Source organism: Zootoca vivipara, chromosome 3 (assembly GCF_963506605.1).
Source record: "Zootoca vivipara chromosome 3, rZooViv1.1, whole genome shotgun sequence".
NCBI lineage: Eukaryota > Metazoa > Chordata > Lepidosauria > Squamata > Lacertidae > Zootoca > Zootoca vivipara.
The window spans coordinates 10,841,115-10,861,681 of NC_083278.1; the positions used below are offsets into that span (position 1 = coordinate 10,841,115).

At 41.7% G+C, this 20,567-nt stretch overlaps 2 protein-coding genes across 5 annotated transcripts in view; one reads left to right on the forward strand and one right to left on the reverse strand.

The window, feature by feature from the left end:
- The window catches only part of GPCPD1 (glycerophosphocholine phosphodiesterase 1), a 35,778-nt gene extending 32,997 nt beyond the window's left edge, over positions 1-2,781 (reverse strand). For all 3 annotated transcript variants that reach the window (XM_060272400.1, XM_060272399.1, XM_060272401.1), the window contains exon 1: positions 2,577-2,781. The gene's annotated coding sequence lies outside the window, so the exon portion shown is untranslated. The remainder of the gene's footprint in view (positions 1-2,576) is intronic.
- A 219-nt stretch (positions 2,782-3,000) lies between these two features.
- The window catches only part of SHLD1 (shieldin complex subunit 1), a 55,372-nt gene continuing 37,805 nt past the window's right edge, over positions 3,001-20,567 (forward strand). Inside the window, exons 1-2 of one of the 2 annotated variants that reach the window (XM_035110130.2) lie at positions 3,001-3,043; positions 7,060-7,236. The gene's annotated coding sequence lies outside the window, so the exon portion shown is untranslated. The remainder of the gene's footprint in view (positions 3,044-7,059; positions 7,237-20,567) is intronic. The other variant, XM_035110129.2, reaches the window with a different exon arrangement.

A 20,567-nucleotide genomic window follows, 5' to 3' on the forward strand; every position in this document is an offset into this window, starting at 1 on the left:
CTTACATACCTATACAAAGTTTTCCCTACTGTACACAGAAGGCGTCTATAACATCCCACTTAAAGGACTGCTATTCTTCAAATCCTTCACGTCTGAAGAGCTTGTCTGTTTTTAAAGGATATATAAGGCTCAAAAGAGTCTGTCATCCATGCTGCAGCTAGCTTAATGTTATTTAATACAGTCACATTCCTCCCTAGACAGCTGCTCCATATCAGCTGGCACCAGCTTTTTTATCGTCACATACATTACATAATGTAGAAAGACCTTTAACACATTTCTTTGCCTCCTGCCACCCCAGTCTGTGTGTCTATGACCAATAGCAAACACAATAATTTAAAACCTTTCATTAGCACCCTTCTCTCTGGCTGGCTTCTCCCCAGCTCTTAGGAGGATCTGGCATCTTTCCCACATACTCTGCACCAAAGAGGCAGACAAGGACACAGAAGCCAAACCAGTACCTAGACCTCTTTTCCTTCCCTCCTCTGCAAGACAGACCACTGTCTGGATTAACCAGGAGCATTATGAAACCACCGGTCCCATATAACTCTAGAGAGGTGGAATAAAAAGGGACTATTGCGTAACACCGCCAAAACCACTGAGGAAGAAGAGTGAGAGACTAGCAGTTTCACTGTGGCGGCCAATCTGTGCCTAGGCTGTACAATTTCACATTGCTGGTGAGAACTCACGTGAACTCACATACCAAAACAATTCTTTCCACACAAAGTTGTAATGTCAGGGAGAAGGTTGCTAACCTAGCCTTCTTCCTCACATGCCAGAATAAATATAACTAATATAAATAGATATGCAGAAAATTATTAAGACATGGAAAAGTATTCAGTCATGTGAATTCCCACCTGCAGTCTGAAGTACAGCTCAAACACAGGTTAGATTCCTCTCCCACCTCCGCAAACCACACAAAGAAATAAGATCTTTATAAACCTGCAGGGATTATAAGTGGGAAGGAAGGGCCACATTATTCTCTGTCTCTATTTATGTTCTATTGTTATAGAACTGCCCCTGGTATTTTCTGATACGGTGGAACAGAAATACCTTTATAATTAAATAAAGCAAAACTGTAAGCGGGGTTCCCTTTTCCCTCTCCAATATAGAATATGCTTCTCTTGTTGAACTTCTAACAAGAAGAACTGCACTCCTGCTTCTTCTGAAGTCTAGTGTACTACACAACACTGGCTCTCTTTGGGTAGTCACACCAATGGCATCATTTTCCTGTTTGTCCCCCCTTTTTAAGTAAGAAGTAAGAATTGCCAGATGGTAAGAAGGAAAGAACTTTGCACCTCCGATTGTCATGTAGTAGAGAGGCTTTCAACAGGTGCACATTTCCTCTCTCTGCATAGGAAGCTGCACCTGCTGAAGTTCCCTCATCTACACAGCTGTTAAAAACTGCAGAGGTACTGCTGTCTTCCTTTGCATCTTGGTCATCCTACAGAGAGAAAAGGGAAGATGGGAACATTCAGTAAATAACTTAAGCCAGGTCCCATCTTGTATAACTGGAATTATGGAAGTTCCTTGGGCCCAATGAAGATGAACACCGGCCTACTCAACAGTGGCTGGGAAGGGAGAAACGAGTTCAAATTCACCACCCTCCCCACCACAATGCTCACTGCACAAGTCACCTTGGACCCAGCCACCACCTCTCAACCTGACTCAACTCCCAAGGCTGTTGTTAAGATAAAAAGGTGAGGGAGTCAGCACCCTGACCTCCTTGAGGAATCAAGTAATGAAGAGAAAAATGTAACCTTACAAAAATAACAATTTTGTTGAGCTTGTGGGGGGGGGGGCAAATATCTCAGCAACAGCAGCACATACAAAGCACATGCAAAAAGTTCCACGCTCAGTTTCCATCCTCTCCATGGCAAGGCTGGGAATTATGGATAAGCCCTGGGTAAAAATGGTTGTTTCGGGCTCAGCGGGAGGAAGCTGCCTATTGTCCCTATTAACAGGAGCAGTTCCTGCTGTCAAAGAAGGAGATCACAGAATCACTCTAGGAAGATACTATTATTATTACTACTTTTAGATCACAGAATTGTAGTTAGTTGGAAGATATTACTACTACTGTACTTGTTACATCTGCACACCACCCTTCATCCAAAGATCCCAGGGCAGTTCACAACAGGAAAGGTGCCTCCGTGGGGCCATCTAGTATCCAACCCCACTGCGATGCAGGGATCTCCGCAGAGGATCACAGAAAAACGCTCCAGACACAGGATCACTTTCCCCACGCAGGACCAGTCCTCCCAAACGAGGTTGTTGTTAAAGGGTGCGGTTTCTGTGCGCGCACACACACATATACACAGTCCCAGCGGCCCACGTCCCCCCCCCCCACGCACACCTTGATGGTCAAGTGCAGAGTTCGAATTCTACCGTTAGCTCGGTGTTTTTACTGGGGGGGGGAGTGGATTAAACCAACAAAGAGCAGGAAAGGGGGGGCGTGGGAGGAGGTGGAGGAAGAGGAAGAAGACAGGTTTCCTCACAGCAAAACGCGCAATAAAGCGTAGGCGCCTCCCCACCACACGCAGCCCCCACAGCCGCGCGCGACCCCATCTTTTGTGACTGACCTGCCCCAAGGAAAAGGGAGCCGTGCGAGGGCGACGGGCTCTCCGAGACTCGACTTCCTCTCCAAGCCCAGCTCCGGGTTCGGCGAGGATAAAGCCGGCGGGACTGACGTCTGGCGAGCCTCTTCCCCTCCCTGCCTCAAACCGGTTACAGCCGCCCCGGCCGGAGCCGCCACCGGAGCAGCCGCCACGGGCGGAAGGGGGAGGGGAGCGGAGGCTGCGCCCGGGAGCACGTGACAGCCGCGGCCAATCAGGGAGTGGGAGAGGGAGAGAAGGGGTTGGGGGAGGGGGGAAGAGACAGAAGCCGCCTCACCCGCCCGCGAGAGGACAAGCGACGGTTTTTCCTAGAAAGCGCGGCCTTGGCAAAGCTGAGGGGAGAGAGGCGGGCGGAGGCGGACGCGCAAGGCAGGGCAGAGAGGGACCAGCGGAGGGAAGGAAAGGCCAAGCCGGGTTGCCGCCGCCGCTTTCGGGTGAGATTCGTCGCAAGTTCATGAGCTGCTCAGACGCGGTCGGGTTTCGCGCCGACTAACCCGCTTTTCCCCCGCCCTCCCCCCCCCCCGAGAAGAGCGAGGAATATTATGGCTACTAATATAATATATTTATTGGGAGGGTATGTAATAATAATAACCAATGCTCTTCCCCCCCCCTTAAAAATGTTTAGGGGTACTCTCGTTTTCACTCAAGAATGTCACCATTTTATAGTTCAAATCGGGTGAAATAAATACAGTAAATTGACAAAAGTACAAAGATTCACAAAATGTTTAGGGGTATGCGTCCCCCTGCGTCCCTCCAGAAAAAGCACTAATAATAATAATAATAATAATATCCAGGCTTACAGATATATGTATACACACACACACACTTTCCTGCTCATGTATGGGAAGCTCAGGAGTGTGTATGTAATTGTATATATATGTAATGTGTGTGTGTGTGTGTGTGTGTGTATGTGTGTGTGTGTGTATATATATATATATATATATATATATATATATATATATATATACATATACATACATACATACATACACACACCCTTCTGACAGAGACTGTAAGGGGTTACGGATATTATTATTATTATTATTACACACCCCAACATTTCTACGATGAAAACAGGGATGTTCTGTTCCATAATCATAACAATAATTTTATTATTTATACCTCACCCATCTGACTGGGTGGCCCCAGCCACTCTGTGCAGCTTCCAAACGTATATAAAAATATAATAAAACATTAAACATTGAATGTTACTGTTGATTGAATTTGTATATCGCCTCTTCAGGATTTCAGACGGGAGTCTCTCCCAATCTGGGGGTGCTGGGGATTGAACCTGGGACGTTCTGCTTGCAAGGCAGATGCTCTATCACTGAGCTATGGCTGAATAAACTCTTCTCCCATCTCTGGTAGATGTTATTCTCCCCCATACCTCTGGTTGCACAGTGCTTGATATGTTCCATATCGGCGAATACTATATATCTATGGTTATTGTCATCCAGTAAATTGGTGGCAACCAACCCTTTAAGGGAAGTGTTCAATAGATCATGTCCAAAGCATGACATGGCACCTGGCCCATGCACACACTATAATACATGTCTGTGCCAGCTTCCCCAGCAATATACTCGCCAAGGCCATGTTCTGTGCTGTTGATCTAGAGCCAATAGAGAGCCTTCCTGTCCTGCAATTATACCCATGGCCCTAGAATCTTAGAATTGTGGAGTTGGAAGGGATTCCGAGGGTCATCTAGTCTAATCCCCTGCAATGCAGAAATCTGTCAAGAATTGTCTCAGTTCATTGCTGATTATACCTACTTGTATTAAAATAAAAAAGTAGTTTCAAATTGAGAAAGAAGGCAGATGGAGAAGATCTATTGAGGATGCATCAAAATAAGCAATCTTTCATTTAAAATATTTTTAATTGAATAATAATAATAATAATATTTTATTTATACCCCGCCCATCTGCTGGGATTCCCCAGCCACTCTGGGCGGCTTCCAACAGAAAAATAAAACATAGAAATCTATTAAACATTAAAGCCTCCCTGAACAGGGCTGCCTTCAGATGTCTTCTAAAAGTCTGGTAGTTGTTTTCCTCTTTGACATCTGTTGGGAGGGCGTTCCACAGGTCAGGCGCCACCACCGAGAAGGCCCTCTGCCTAGTTCCCTGCAACTTGGCTTCTCGCAACGAGGGAACCGCCAGAAGGCCCTCGGTGCTGGACCTCAGTGTCCGGCCAGAATGTGTCCTGAATAACAGGATTTAATAATTAAGAAAATATGCATAAGCAAAATATATCCTAAGTATAGAAAAGTTTATATCATCTGCCAGCAAAGAGAACCATTCAAACAAAAATAAACTCAAAAGCTATTGCTTTCAGCTAAAGAAAAATCATGAAAATGGCCTAATATATTTTTCATTCCAAAAGGCAATAAAAATCACCCATTTTTCAAATCTGTCTTTTTAAAAATAGTTTTTGTATATAATTTGTGTTTTGTCATAAACTACAGGACTAGGGAGTCTGCACTACCAAGTGAAGACTCTGAAACAGAACCAAGTCTTGAATGACCTAGGAACTAAAGAGCTGGATCCTCCTGCATGGATATCTGTCCTAACTTCCTGATCAAATTATAAATGCTTTGAGGTTTCCCCAGCCTTTCCTCATAAGCATCTGGTGCTACCTGTTTTAAGAGGCAATTAGAGATCCAAGCCAGTATCAACATTCTTGTCGTAAACCAAAATGATTAAACTACTTATGCATCACACCCAAAGCTTCTCAATACAGAGTATAACTCATACTGTTGATATTGGTGTGCTCTATAAGCTGTTTACAAATTGCATGCAAATGTTTATTTCAATGTGCTATTGAATGAATGAAAGACTCTGGTTTTCTGCTTCCACTTTGACAAAATACGGAGCCAGAGCACTACTAGGAATGGACAAATCTGTCAGTTTTGGTTTCTCTCAGTTCTTCAGTTTCCCATTCTTAAGCTCAGTTCACGTCAATTTGTGATTTTTAAAAAAGGAAAAGTTGGAGAAGCATGATTTTGAAGGATAGCTGTGTTTCAGTTTGCACACTGCTTCAGAAAGTATGAATTAGGTTTGCATTAAAATGCGAACCAAATGAATTTCTTCCCTGGCCCTGTTTGTTCATCAGTTGATCTTCTCCTCCTACCCAATCTGTTTTAGAAGCTTATATGAGGCCCTGGAATCCGATCTGCAGCTTTGACAGGTCACGCTAGCAGTGATGTTAATTAAACATAAAATGAGTCACAGGATATAATAATGAGTGCTGTGGAAAATTAATTAAAATGCATCTCACTTTAAAAGGGATTTTAAATCTGAAATGATGGATGTTGGCCTCACCCAATTACCAGTCCTCGAAAAACAAGAATGCACCAAGCCATTCATGAACATAAAAAATTGTCGTCCTTTAACAGAACAGTCACATGCTTTTGCCTTTGCATAGTTACTAATAGATTAAGTTATGGGTTTCTGTGCAAGAGGTTGGGGGAAAGGCTTTTAATATCTAGTGTAGGATTTTCTAATTGGGCTTGTTTAGTTTTTGACCAAAAAGAGTAGCAGTGGTTTATAAAGCCTTCCTCTATTGACATATTCTTTTTTGAAAAGAAGAAAAATGGAGTTAGAAAATGACAATCAGATTAATAGTGGCAAGCGTTTCAGATGTTGGGCCATTCATCCCACATTTGCTCTGGTTGCGAAGCAGTGAAAACAAATACGTTATTTATGTTATGCGTAACCAAGAATCCAAAGCAAAATCAGTATGGGTGAATAATAAAAATATTCTGGGAGTATTCAAGTAGGTTTGCAGCTTTCCACTATAGTCACATTTTAAAAGTCCTTGGTGTAGCTCTGATTGCTTCACTCTAAATTCCTGAAATCCTTGTTTACAGTGTAGTATTGCTAGGGTAACAAGCTGCCTTGCAAAATAGCTGCGTAGTATACCAACTTCCTGCAGTGTTGTGGTTTGTTAGGTCTATGTCATGGACTATTACAGCAGCTCATAAAATGAGACCGGCAGGCAAATGACACAGATTTCTTTCTTTATTTATTTTAGTTATGAACCGGTTCCCTATTAAACATCCTCTCCCAGATGATCGTGTTTTAAAGTAGATGGATAGGAACAGGAGGACAATTGCAACTCATGCTTTTCAGTGATCCAGACATGGGATAGATACCACAGTCTGCCAGAACAATATTTTGTTGCTGGGGAAATGCAGGCTTTTGAAGGTTTTTCCATTTTTAAAAATAAATATGCTCAGAAATTAGGAAGCTGATTCAAGAAATCCAGAACTCTCATCATTATCATGTCTTAATCAGGGGAAATACTGTTTTCCCCAAAATTCAAAGCAAAGTATTTTGTTGTTGGGGAAATGTACCAACAGCATTATCATCTCCCCTGAGAGATGAAAGTGGTGTGTGAGTGGTTGCATAAGGATCACGATGACTTACTGAACACTGGCTGTCCCCTTACTTAGCTCTTCGTGACCCCATGGACCAGAGCAGATGACTTTAAGAGATTAAATTCGTAGAGAACACAGCTATCAATGGTTACTGGTCATGATGACTATATATACTACCTCCAGGTTCCGAAGTCCCATCTAGATGTGGCCAAGAGAAACTGCAGCTGTTGCACCAGCCTAAACTGATGAAAGGTACTCCTCGTTACAGAGGCAACAGTATCCCCATGAACACAGCCCTTTAGAACTGCAGGGAAGATGAGCATTGTTAGCTGTTCTGGCCCAAACACTTTGATGTACAGTTTGCAAGGGAGAATTTAGAATACAATCCAGCTGTCTCTTCAGTCATTTGGATTGGATCACTTACAAGGCAAACGGGTTGTTTTTCTTCGTCTTGCTGAGAGATCATTGCATAACAAATCCAGGGAGTGCTTGCTGCCCAAACAACTTATTACGTGACCTTTGCATGAAATGTAGTAAGTAGAGGAAAAACAACAAAGGTGAAGTCTGCAGTTGCTGATTTAACATTTCCCTTTTATTTTGATGGTGTCCATATCTGCTATACAAATCTGTCCTTTGTTTCATCTGGTGCTCAGTTTGCTTTGCACAGACTAGATGGTGTGTCTGTGTGCACTGTTTTCTTCTTTAGGTGAGAGCAAGTGAGCAGTAATAAGTCTCAGTAGTCTTGCTTTGCTTTATACCACACAATTTTCTGTCTTAATTGCTGTTTATTGTCTTATTCTGCAGTTGTAATAATTTGTCCTGTCCCACCATCTCTGCCCAGTGGACACCCCCCCCCACCACCAACAGTTAACATCAAACGTTGTGCAGAGCTAACATAAAAAGCAAAGCAAGGATACTGTTTATCTTAATTTTATTGATTTTTTTCTTGATGGAGGAACTGGACAAACTGCAACCACAGAATACAAAAACGCACAAGAAAAAACTTGCAGTCAAGGCAGTTGATTGTACAGACCTAAGCAAAGCAAGAATATAGTAACCAAATTCAAAGAGGCAGTTGTTTCAGGTTTAACATTGTGTGACATTTTAATGTATTTTAATCTTTGTTGGAAGCCGCCCAGAGTGGCTGGGGAAACCCAGCCAGATGGGCGGGGTATAAATAATAAATTTATTATTATTATTATTATTAATATGGGAAGAGCCATAGTTCAGTGGTAGTGCATCTGTTTTGCTTACAGAAGGTCCTGGGTTCAATCCTTTGCATCTTCAGGTAGGACTGGGAGAGAATCATGTCTGAAGCCCTGCAGAGATGCTGCTAGTCAGTGTAGACCAGGCATCCCCAAACTGCGGCCCTCCAGATGTTTTGGCCTACAACTCCCATGATCCCTACCGGTAGCTAACAGGACCAGTGGTCAGGGATGTTGGGAATTGTAGTCCAAAACATCTGGAGGGCCGAAGTTTGGGGATGCCTGGTGTAGACAGTACAGAGCTACCGGTAGAAGGACCCATGGTCTGCCATGGATTAAGCCAACTTCCTATGCTCCTATTACACACTTCAGTCCCTGTGCTGTTCTACTGAAAGTTGGTTCCTACATAATTAGATTTCTTTGCACTTGCCCACCAGAAATTAAACAGCTGCAAAACTGACTGTGTGAACTGGCCCCATGGAAAAGCCAGGAGTAGGATATGAACTGAGATGCCACAAAAGTGGCATCACTTTAAACTATTTAATATTGGGAGAAATGTTCTTAGCATATGCTTAAATGGACACTGCAGAGTAGTTTTAATGCCTGTTGTAGTTTCCACCATAACAGACTGAATCTGACAGTCTTCAGTAACAGGCAAATTTTTAGAAGTGGCTGCTTATTTCTGTTAATATTTTACTGGTATGGAAAACTATCACTGTCTAAGATGCAGAAATGATTATGGCTTAGATCCAAATGTGCCCTAGTGCAAGCAGAAGACATTTTTGTTTGCTCAAGGGAGGACCCTCAATTTCTCCCCGTCCTCCCTTTTTGCAGCAGCTTATTCAACTCCCTGGCATTGTACTCCAAGCTGTTCTAGTGAGCCCCACAAACCTCAGGAACAGCTTTTCACAAAGGGTGTATGGAAGTGGGAGACAGGAAAACACTGCCTTTTTAAATGGAGCTCTGCCTGCAGTAGCTGGAATCCAAGCCCATGCAGAGATTTCCCCAACCAGAGGCTATCATTCCTCTTGTCTCCTCCGTCAGACAGATGCCCAACAGGTCTCCTTTAAACAGTTTACAGTTTTTATAAGTGGACATCTGTGTCATCTTGACACTTCAAAAAGAAGATCACCAGGTACAAATCCAGTCTTATACAGGGCTTCTCAATTACATGTGTGTCCTGTATCAGTATGACTAATGGCTTCTAGCATAATGCTAAGGTGGGAGGCTCCAAGAGACTACAGTAAACAGATCACCAGGAGGATTTTGGAAGAGCCTCAAATAACCCTGAGACTACTGATCAGCTTGATAAGACTTGTGTGCACACTACACCATTTGTTTCCCCAGATCCAATGGTTATAGCCGGTTGTGGAGGTGTGGCTGACAGATGGGAACATTGCCTGTTCTGATTCAGCACTTCCATCTCCTTGTTAGATGCAGGTCAAAAGGTGGAAGTGATATGCACAGAATACAGTGTAGCCATCAAATGAACAATCATTAAGACTGCAATCCTCACCTCACTGGGAGTAAGTCACACTGAATTCAACAGGATTCTCTTCTGAGTAGATGTGATTAGGACTGCTACCTAAGTTGCCATGAACACTTCTCCTTTAAGCTACTATACTGTCTTCTCTAGGATTGGACTGTATGTTTAGGAGTGTTGATTTTTAAACAATAGTGAATAAATCGCACACTCCAAAGCATTCTCTTCTGAGGCCAGTGGGATTACTTTGATGCAGATGGTTGAAGATTTTTAGGACCAGCCTTTTATCATTCTGTCTGTCCATCTTTCCAAAAATGACAGTGTCCTGGGTGTTCACATGAGGGGCCCTAAATAGTTGTGTAGGAGAAAAATAGTGTGTGAGAGTGGGTTTTAACACCCATTTCCCTCAATGTCAGCCAAATAACTGCAGATGATGATGATTTTATATATTTGCTGCCCATTATGCTTCTATATATTATCCCTGGCAACAGAGGATATTGTGCTGGTGCTCAGAATGCCAGCACAACACTTTCACACTTTTTTCATAGCCATACAGACTAGAAACATTAGAATTGAAAGGCAAGGCAAAGCTCAGGGCAGCCAAATTCTGTGCCAGATTCTTTGCACAGCATTGGCAGAGATGTTCAAAGCAACACAGCCCTGAATGATGGAGAGCTCTTAGCATTTACTCCAACCCATTTAAAGGAATAAGCCTTGGACTCTGTACATCAAACTCCATGCCACATTATTCTTTCAAGCAAGTATAAAGATCCCATAGTGGAGAGAGAAAGGTCACTTGTATACTAATGAAAACTGAACTTGCCAGCACATCTGGCATTTCTTGGGGGGAAATCATTTCCCTTTGTGTAGCTGCAGGTGTTCAGTGAATTCATCTTAGCAGTCATTTTAATTTGAAGATGCTAATAAGTGCACTGTTGGAGCTCTGTTATGCATCTTTCCCATTTCATCTAACTAAATGAGGTTTTTGATAAGTGTGCATTATTCTGCCAAGGATCATTGCACAACTGAGCCTCATGCAGGCATCTGGTTGGCCACTGTGAGAAAAGGATGCTGGACTAAATGGGCCAAGCCATCTGAAATGGTCAAGGAATCACTTAAAGTGAAAGCTTTTCAGTGAGGGAAAGGACACTTGTTGCTTCCCATGTGCAAATCAATCCCAAGGTCAATCAGTCAATCAGTCATTTTATTTACATGCCGCCTTTACAAAGTTAAAACCCTGCTGGTCAGCTTGCAACGTATAAAAATTATATAACTACAAACATAAGACAAGTAATCATAATCAATAAATAAAACATCAAAAAGTACATAACCAGCTTCCTGTTTCCGGCGGTGAGAAATGGCTGACTCCCACACGATCGGACCTCAGCCGTGCTGGTAATTCAGGGTTGATATGGGGGTAATTAGCCCTGGCAGACTCTCCAGGGTGGGGGAGGACTGTCTCATAGACCTGCAGACCATCCGAGATTGTCAGCTTGCATCAAGGTGCAAGCGGCAGGAGGCTGGGTCCCAGGGCACGACACGGCTGGCACTCTCCGAAGTCACTCATAGCCAGAAATACCGGTATCTGTTTGATAAAATAATTAGATGTGGACAATAAACAGACATTATCTGGTCTGAAGAAGACTGAGAAAAAACCTGCAGAACTGCACAGTCCCTGGTGTTTAAGCTTGGACATCAAAGAGATTCTCATCATGGTGTTTGGATTACGGAGGTGGTTGGTATGTTCTTTTTCTTCTTCTCAATACCTACAATTGTTTTTCTATGCCAAGCCTAATTAAGAAACCTTTTTTTTTAAAAAAAAAAAGTACAGATGGACTTCTATTTATAATTAACTATTCAATTGCACAGCTTTGTTTAGACTTGAAAGACTTGATAAAGATAAAAGAAGAAATGAAGAACAAAATGGTGCTTGTTAATATGACGCAGCACAGAAAAATGAGAATTCCTCCCTTTTTTGAGGGAAGTGGGAAATACTTGCTAGCTGACTTTATAATGACTTGAGACAACAATTTGGGATAACATGCAGTGCATCTGCAGAATTTCTTCATTATGAGCGAGAGAGAAGGCTAAATGGATGTCTAGCAACCCCCCTTCTAGGAATACAGTTCATTTACATTGCAATATTGCAAAGAGTATGCTCAAACGACACGTTTGGACAACTGCCCAGATTGGAATAATTTAACAATTTGGGAGTTAGAATCATAGAGTTGGAAGAGACCACGAGGGCCATCCAGTCCAACCCTCTGCCAAGCAGGAAACATCATCAAAGCATTCTTGAGATATGCCTGTCAAGCCTCTGCTTAAAGACCTTCAAAGAAGGAGACTCCACCACACTCCTTGGTAGCAAATTCCACTGCCAAACAGCTCTTACTGTCAGGAAGTTCTTCCTACTGTTTAGGTGGAATCTTCTTTCTTGTAGTTTGTATCCATTGATTCGTGTCCGCTTCTCTGGAGCAGCAGAAAACAACCTTTCTCCCTCCTCTATACGACATCCTTTTATATACTGTATTTGAACATGGCTATCATATCACCCCTTAACCTTCTCTTCTCCAGGCTAAACATACCCAGCTCCCTAAGCCGTTCCTCATAAGGCATCGTTTCCAGGCCTTTGACCATTTTGGTTGCCCTCTTCTGGACACGTTCCAGCTTGTCAGTATCCTTCTTGAACTGTGGTGCCCAGACCTGGACACAGTACTCTAGGTGAGGTCTGACCAGAGCAGAATACAGTGGTACTATTACTTCCCTTGATCTAGATGCTACACTCCTATAAACTTTAAACGAAAGACTTGGACAACAGCCTGGATTGGATGATTGGAATGAATTCAGGAAAAGCTGTGCTGGCAAATAGACAGTTGGAAATATATATATATACACAAATATAGCTATACTCAATGGATGAAAGGATATATGATTTCTGACATGCTTGAGAATCGCATAGCCAGGGACGGAGAACATTAAAGCATTAAGATCGGAATGTGGAAAATAGGAGAACAACAGGCAGGAACGAAGATATTGGAGATATACTTCAGAAGTACAGACTATGGGAAGCCTGGAAAAATTAATAATTAATAATTTAGATTGTAATTTGGTTGTTTTTTATTTTATTTATTGTTTTTAATTGGATTGTGATTATTATTTGATGGATGTGTTAATTGGCTGTTTTTATGGGAAAATCAATAAAAATGATTTTTAAAAAAGAGTACATAACCAAACCAAAGATACAAAAACCCCCAGCAACAACCCTCCACAACAAACCCTGCTAAGCAATGCTCCAGCCCGAGATTTACCCACAGCCAGAAGCTTCAGAGTTACTCTCCTGATTTCTGAATTGAAACACTGCCTACACTGTAGAGTTCTGCTAGCTCTATCATAGACTAAGTCTTCACTTGTATCATATGATTTCCACAACAGAAGGTGTTTTTTAAATGTCTGAATAATGTTGCAACAGCCTTTGCTGAAATTTATGCAAAATGTATGCCTGTTCTTATAAAACGTGGTTGATAGCCTAAACTTGTAAATGATGGAAGCTGCATCAAAAGACAACAAACCAAACAACTGAGACTTTATTTGGGTCTGAGCTCAGAGGGGCCTCAATTTGGAGAACCCTTCCATGCCGAGGAATGATCAGTGTTGGTGTTAAGAAATTCTTTCAGTGACCCCCCAGAAAAAACCCTAATCGAGCGTTTAGGGGGCATGGATCCGGCAGACGCCAGGAGCGTGCTCCCCCCTCCATCGGTTGCCTAGTTTTTGGGCACTGAGAGAGCAGGGGATAGGAGCAGAACGCGGCGCATCGGAGCAAAGCTATCTCAGAGGCACGAAGCTGCGACCCTGCCAGGCTACAGCAATTGGTTCTTTCTAAATTTGGAACTAAAAATGACTGTACCGTGAGTACCGAAAATAAAAAATCTGGACAGCCAAATCATTAAAAATCGGGCCACGGGAAGGGGTGGAAAAGAGGAAATCAGCCCCTGACCACTGTGTGATGGAGAAGGCAATAATATTGTCCTAAGCCCAAAGTTGCATTTGAATTTAAGAAGATAAGCACTGCCTAAAAGGGAAAAATTAGTTGTTACTTACTTTGGAGGAGAGCCCTCTAAGCGCCGAGAGACTACTGTGATTCATTCCAAAGGAATGTACTTTCGATTTTGAATTTCTGAACTGCCAAGAGCTCTACTGAATATAATGACTGGATATATAAGGGAATTGGATTGGATCTTGGTGAAGAAAATAAAGAAAAAAGGATATATTGTTTGAAAATGGATTATTACTTTTGACTTTCGATTCTGGATGAGTTGTGGACACCATTTCCTGTTTTGTAAACACTGACTATCCTTGGAGAAGGAAAGTAGATAGCCAAAACATATCTGACTTTGAGCAGTTTGTGCTGGCACAGCTATTGGAAATTAAAAATGACTTGGTACAGTGCAATCTGGAGATTAGAAAACTCAAAGGTTGCGATGATCAGAAAGAACTGAACAGCAGGAGTGAGAGTCCAACTGTCCAATTGGAAGTGGAGGGGAAAACCCAACAAGAAGGACTGGGGAAGGGTGAGAGCACCCCAGTCCATATAGAAGAAATTGAGTGGTACAGAAGGAGTGAGAGTCCACCTGTGCACGAAAAACTAGTTGAGAAAAATCAGTATGAATTGAAAAATATCTCCTCTTGACAGATGAAGACATCGGACCAGGGAGTCAAGATGACCACAGAAAATAGAAAAAGGGGTGTTTAGAATTACAGGATTGAAGAAAGATGCAGGGCAGCAGGGGAAGGTTAAAGGAATGAGGGTAGAAAGAAAGGTGAGGAAGGGATGGGATAAATAGTTTATAAGTGGTTATGTAATAGGGTAACCCGAATTGAAATACATGTAGGACTGTTTATATAGACTTGCCGACTGTAAAAGGGGCCTTGTGATTAGAAGGGTTAATAATAGAAATATGGTTTTGACTGAGATGGGGAGTTCTTAGAAGAGAGGCGTGGGTATAAGAGAATTTTTAGTTTAGTATTGCGTAAAAGTAGATTAAGAATTTTATAATATGAATTAAATGAATAAGTATGTTTAAGGTAGAAACATAATATGTAAGGAAAGAGGAGTATGATGTTGTCATAGATGATAAATATGTAAACTATAATGAAAAGGATAATTACAGAATTTTGGTTTAAAATTTAAAGTGTATAAACATGTTTAAGATAGAAAAAAAATGTTAAGATGTTAAGATTTGGAAATTGCCAAAGAGAGTATAAGATGAACCACAGGAAGGGGGGCTGAGGAAGTCAACCTACAATGTCAGAAAAGATGAATGTTTTTTGAATTATTGTATATGTATGTTTTTTGTTTTTTTATGTTTGTGTTAATGTTTTTATTTATGTTTCTTGTTTCTTGCTTTCTCGTTATATGTTAAAAAACCAATAAAAAGTATTTAAGAAAGAAAAGAAAAAGAAATTCTTTTGCCTTTTAGCACAAGGCGGTACCAAAATGAAAGAGTCACGGCCCTTGCATGACAGCTGGGATGGAGTCCTCTGGCATGGCACACCAACAGCATTCTAAATAGATCCAACAGCATCAGGGTCCATAGAATCAGAAGGTGAGAGCCTCTCAGTAAGAACTACCGTAACTGCTTTTTGCACTACCTCACCAGTCCAATGGTGCAGGTGGTGGGCCATTGAGCAAAGGAGCAGAGTCCACTTTCAAGCCAGAATATTGGCCCTTTAAGAGTCTGCAATTGTCCCAACCAAAAGGGTAGTATACAGGAGAGGTGGACAACAGACGGAAGCTCAAAAACCCTCCTTGGTGCAAGCTGCTAGCTCAGAGCTCTCTGTGGTTGTTACCTTACTGTGTCCTCTGGGCTCCTCCTTGTGACCAGAAGAGGATGCTTAGCCAGGTTGCACCAACGATAATAAAGCTAACTTACGGTTTAACTCCCTGTTTGAACAAGGCCAAAGTAAACAAAGAATGTTGAACACCTCGCTAAACATTGCTGGTATGCTGGGATGGGAGATTTCCGTACATTTCTGTTATTTTGTAACCAACTTTTTTGTGTGTCCATGGGGGTTTGGGAATCTTTTTCCTATGAAGGTTCCTATGAAGAACAATTGCCCTTCCAAAGCCAAAAATAGATCATGTAAAAATGATAAAAACTGAAGAATAAATTATGCAAAATGAGAAAAGTTGCTCAAGTTCCCTTAATTGACATTATTTGATTGAAGAATTCAGATCTTTTTGGTGAAGAATTTGGATTAACAAGGTGCAGGATTGTAAGATTTATGCCCCAGAATCTTTTAAACAAGGAGACAGTGCAATTTGTTTGCACTGAGAATAAAACCATTTTGAGGTGGGGTTTTTTAAACAATCAATCTATATATAAATGTTATGAACTAATAAACAAACAAACAAACAAATAAATAAATAAATAAATAAATAAACAAGTCCCCTAACTACATTCCTTAAACCACTCCATTATTTAAGTGGATAGCAAGCATGCAGATATAGTAGGTTAAAAAGTGGAGGTGAGGAGGAATAGGTGCCTCACCCACTGCCTCTAAGGCACATCCTTCTGCTCACACTCCTATTATAGACCTGCTACCATTCTCCTGCTACAGCACTCCTCCTCTTTTTCCTGCCCTCCCTCCTCCCCACTTTTAAAATTTTGTGTGTCTGCCGCTTGTTTATCCAGTTAGGTAGAAAAAAACAGGCTCCCCATTTCCTGTGTCATTAACAACTAGTGCAGTATATGCATTTTGCAACCAGGAAATCTGCTCTATTTAAAGCAGATGCATTTCACTGTTCCTGCCTCAGCCCAATTTCACGATGCATATTTGAAACAGGAACCACTTCAACAAATTACTGTCAATGTTTAAGGTGTTGGGCTTTCTTAAAGGCTGCCTGTTGAAATAGACTCTGAGACAAACTGATAATATTGCAATAATATTGCTGACTGTTGACCCAAGAGGATAAGCCAAGTTTCTGACTCATTGATTGACTTCCACCCAGTTTTAATCCTTGGTGAGAGATGCCAGTTCTTTTCTGCTGTTTGCTTAATGCATAAGCGAAGAGAAAGGTTAGAAGAACTACAACAAAAATCTTTTCAGTGTATCTGAAGAAGTGTGCATGTGCACGAAAGCTCATACCAAAATAAAAAACTTAGTTGGTCTTTAAGGTACTTACACTTATACTGGTTTGACTGGTTTTTATCAGCAAGTTATTGACAATACGTGACTAATCAGCTCAAGGATAAATATTGAGTTCAGATTAGAGTAGGCATTTAAAAAAACAAAAAACAAACAGTGCACATCATTGTAAAAAAAAATGTTAAAAATGACAGGCCCAGAGTCAACACACTGTGAAGCTGTAATCTTTTTCATCTTGACAGGCTGATTGCTTAATTTAAGCAAGTGCTTAAGCATTCTGTTTAAATGTTTCACAAGCAATGAATTTCATTCATTGCACAGTCGCTGTGTGAACTTGAAATTGCCTTGTATCTGGTGCAGAATTCACTATACTAGGAATCCTAAAGACAGAACAACATTCCAAAGTGGAGGTAGCTTAGATACACATTCACAACATTCCAGAAAATGTGTGTTCAAACCAGTTCAGTCATACCCAGTGGCTGCATTTGAATGTAATGCTAAGCTGTGTTACTAGCCTCCTCCTGAACCTGCATGTTCCACCCCGCCTCCTTTGGCATGGCATGTGGAAGAGATCAGTAAGTTTCACTCCAATTTTAATCCATTTAGTGCATTGTCCAAACACAAACAAGCTGTGGCTAAACTATAACCAGTGAAAATAAAACAGCTCCATAAACAATGGTTTTAAGTTATCTTATCCCCAGTAACCACAGTTAGGAACATAAAACAAGCCTGCCAGATCAGGCTAATGGTCCACCTTGTTCAGCATCCAGATCTCACAGTAGCCAACCAGATGCTTAAGGAAAGACTCATTTAGGCACCAGGTGAAAATGTTTCTCTTTAACCAGGCCTTTGGCTGATTAACATTCTATGTCCTTTTAAATATATTATGGGAGTGGGGTTATTGGTTTGTTTTTGTTTTTATTATGTATTTAGTGTTCTCATATTGTATTTTTATGTTGTGAACCATCTTGGGATGGAGGGCAGTATACAAATTTAATAAATAAAATAAAAATAAACCTTTTCTTTTTCCTCCGTTGTTGCCGTTTTGAAATGTCCTAGGTGGCCCCAAAAACTTTAGTTCTACTGAAATGGTCTTGTATATCTGCTATGCTGCTGAAACCTAGCAAACGGTTCTATTTATCCAAGCTTGTCTGTAGCTATTATTATTGGAACTTGATTGTCATTTTCCTGTGACTCTGTTCCACACCGTTTCCTCCTTCTGTACTTATATATTTAAAATATTTTTATCCTGCCTTACTGTCTAAAGACACTCATGGTAGCTCATAATAGGATTTCCTGAGAGTACACACACATAGGATTGTATTGCAAGTTTAACACAATCCTGTGCACATTGACTCAGAAGTAAGTCCCATCCAGTTCAATTGTGCTTATTCGCAGGTTAGCGTGTGTAGAGCCAGTGGGGTGTAGTGGTTGGAGCGTTGGACTTAGACCTGGGAGACCAGGGTTCAGATCCCCACTTGGCCATGAAGCTGACTGGGTGACCTTGGGCTAGTCATTGCCTCTCAGCCTACCCAGCTCACAGGGTTGTTGTGAGGAATAAGGCATAGCAGGAGAACCATGCATTTATTTGTTTATTATTATTTATTATATTTGTATGCCTCCCTCTGAAGATCACTGGGTGGTTCACAACATAAAAATTCAAAAGAATAAAACAAAATACATAATAAAACAAAACAATAACCCTCCTATTGTATGTCATCTTGAGCTCCTTGGAGGAAAAAGGTGGGCTATATATGTGATTAATAACAAAACTAATAATATTGGATTTCAGTCTTAAGAAATTACATTATACACATAATAATAATAATAATAATAATAATAATAATAATAATAATAATAATAATAAAAGATCCTTGTTTGCACTGGCAGACAATGCGTGCTTCTGCAATCCGATGCACATTTTTCCGGAGTGAAAAGCCCCGCTGAACGGGCTAAAAGTAAATTTCGGCATGCACATTCCATGCTTCGGAATGCAAGTTGTCGGTGCTTCTGCTTCTCTGTATTTTTTTGCACCCCCCCCCCCACAAAAAAACAGCCCACCACCAAGCGCTTTCTAACTGAACTCTGTAAGGATTTCCTTCTCGAATTCCATTCCATGCCCCAATAGTTTCCCTGCAAAATTATGCTTCAAGTTTTCCAATAATAATAATAATACCGGCTGACACCACAAATTTCATCCTCATTGGTGTAGTGCCAATCACCACTACATGGAGTTCTGAGGCTAGGGGGGAAAACATTTATGTCTTTTGCTTTTACAGTATTTTGGACACGAGTGTGTCTCCCCCCCCCTCGAATTTATGCATTGTTTCCCGTGATAGGTCCCGAGGCGACTAACAATAAAAATATTTTTTTAAAAAAAACCATTTGTAATCTGTATAAACACCATGCACTGCTGCCACTCTACCGGTAACGAGAGCGAAAACAAAACCTCTGAAAAGACCAGGTCTGCAGGCAAATGAACTGCTTTGCAGCCCAACATTGATTGCTTTTTTTGCCTGTGTTTTCTCGTGCCCCTGCCGCTTCAGGAACTGCCTGGCTGGAAGTGCTGAGCCTGCCTTGTAAGTCAAGTAGAAGGGGGTCTGGCGGAGGCTCGCCTTTTTGCTTCTGCAGCTAACCTGGAACTCCTCGTTTCTTGTGAGACAAACACATCTACCAAGGAGACACGTGGCAGGGGGAGGGAGCGCGCTTGGAGGGCTTGGAAAGAGGAAGCAGTCGGATTCCCAGCAGATCCTCCTAGTCAAATGTCGTAATGCCACCTCACCTCAGGACGGGGTAGTCAGCCGCCTGTTGTTATTGTTGCAAGAGATTAACTGGGCTGCTCTGAAATCCCTCCGGAATTTCTCAGCATGGTTGGACTATGATCACATGAGCTGAAACACACTTGTTTGCGTGTGAGAGAAAGTTGGTTAGAAACAAAGCAACTTCAGTGGTATAATTTTATTTCTACGGGCCAGGAGAACACCTGACAAGAGTTTTGTACCAAGGCGTGTTGGAAGCCTATGCTTTGCAGAGTGAGGAATTCCGGTAATTGTGTAGTTCTTAATCAATTTGCCTTGGGCTCCCTTTTTTTGAGTGAAAAGCCAGGCGGAGGGCTTGCTTGCTTGCTTTGCTAACACAGCTTGCTGTTGCTGACAGATACTGCCCTGATTTACATCTGGCACCATCGACCCCATTGTAATTCAGATGGGGTTGGTACTGCACAAAAAACACTCCCTGCACCTAGAAAACCAGAATGTCAAGAGAGAAGGCTGCCATACTAACCTTCAACCCTTCTCCTACACATATATGGTTCTTGTTTTAAAGGGAAGGTTGTTCATGGAGGAGCATTTATTCCGTTATGTGAGTCTGCACCTGCTATAGCTCAGGCAGCCTGCCTCTGGTGGGAGCTAGGCCTAGAAACTATTTCAGCAGACCTAGAAACCATTACAGTAATATTGTTATGCTCACCCCATGCACCCATTGGATATCAACTTTCCCATTCGTCAGTTAGCCTTCCTGGACCATTTTGCCTGCAGCTTTCCCAAAGGAAGATCTGCCTGGCAACTTTGCCACTGACTTAGGAATGGACATTTGCAGTCATTCTGGCCAAACTGCTATCACTCCTTTAGAACAATATTAAATTGGTATGATACATATTGCAGAGCTTTTCTATAGCAGCCAGCGTTGTGCCTGGGCTGAGTGAGAATAATCTAGTCTTACAATTGAGTGGGTAACACATGGGGAGGCAT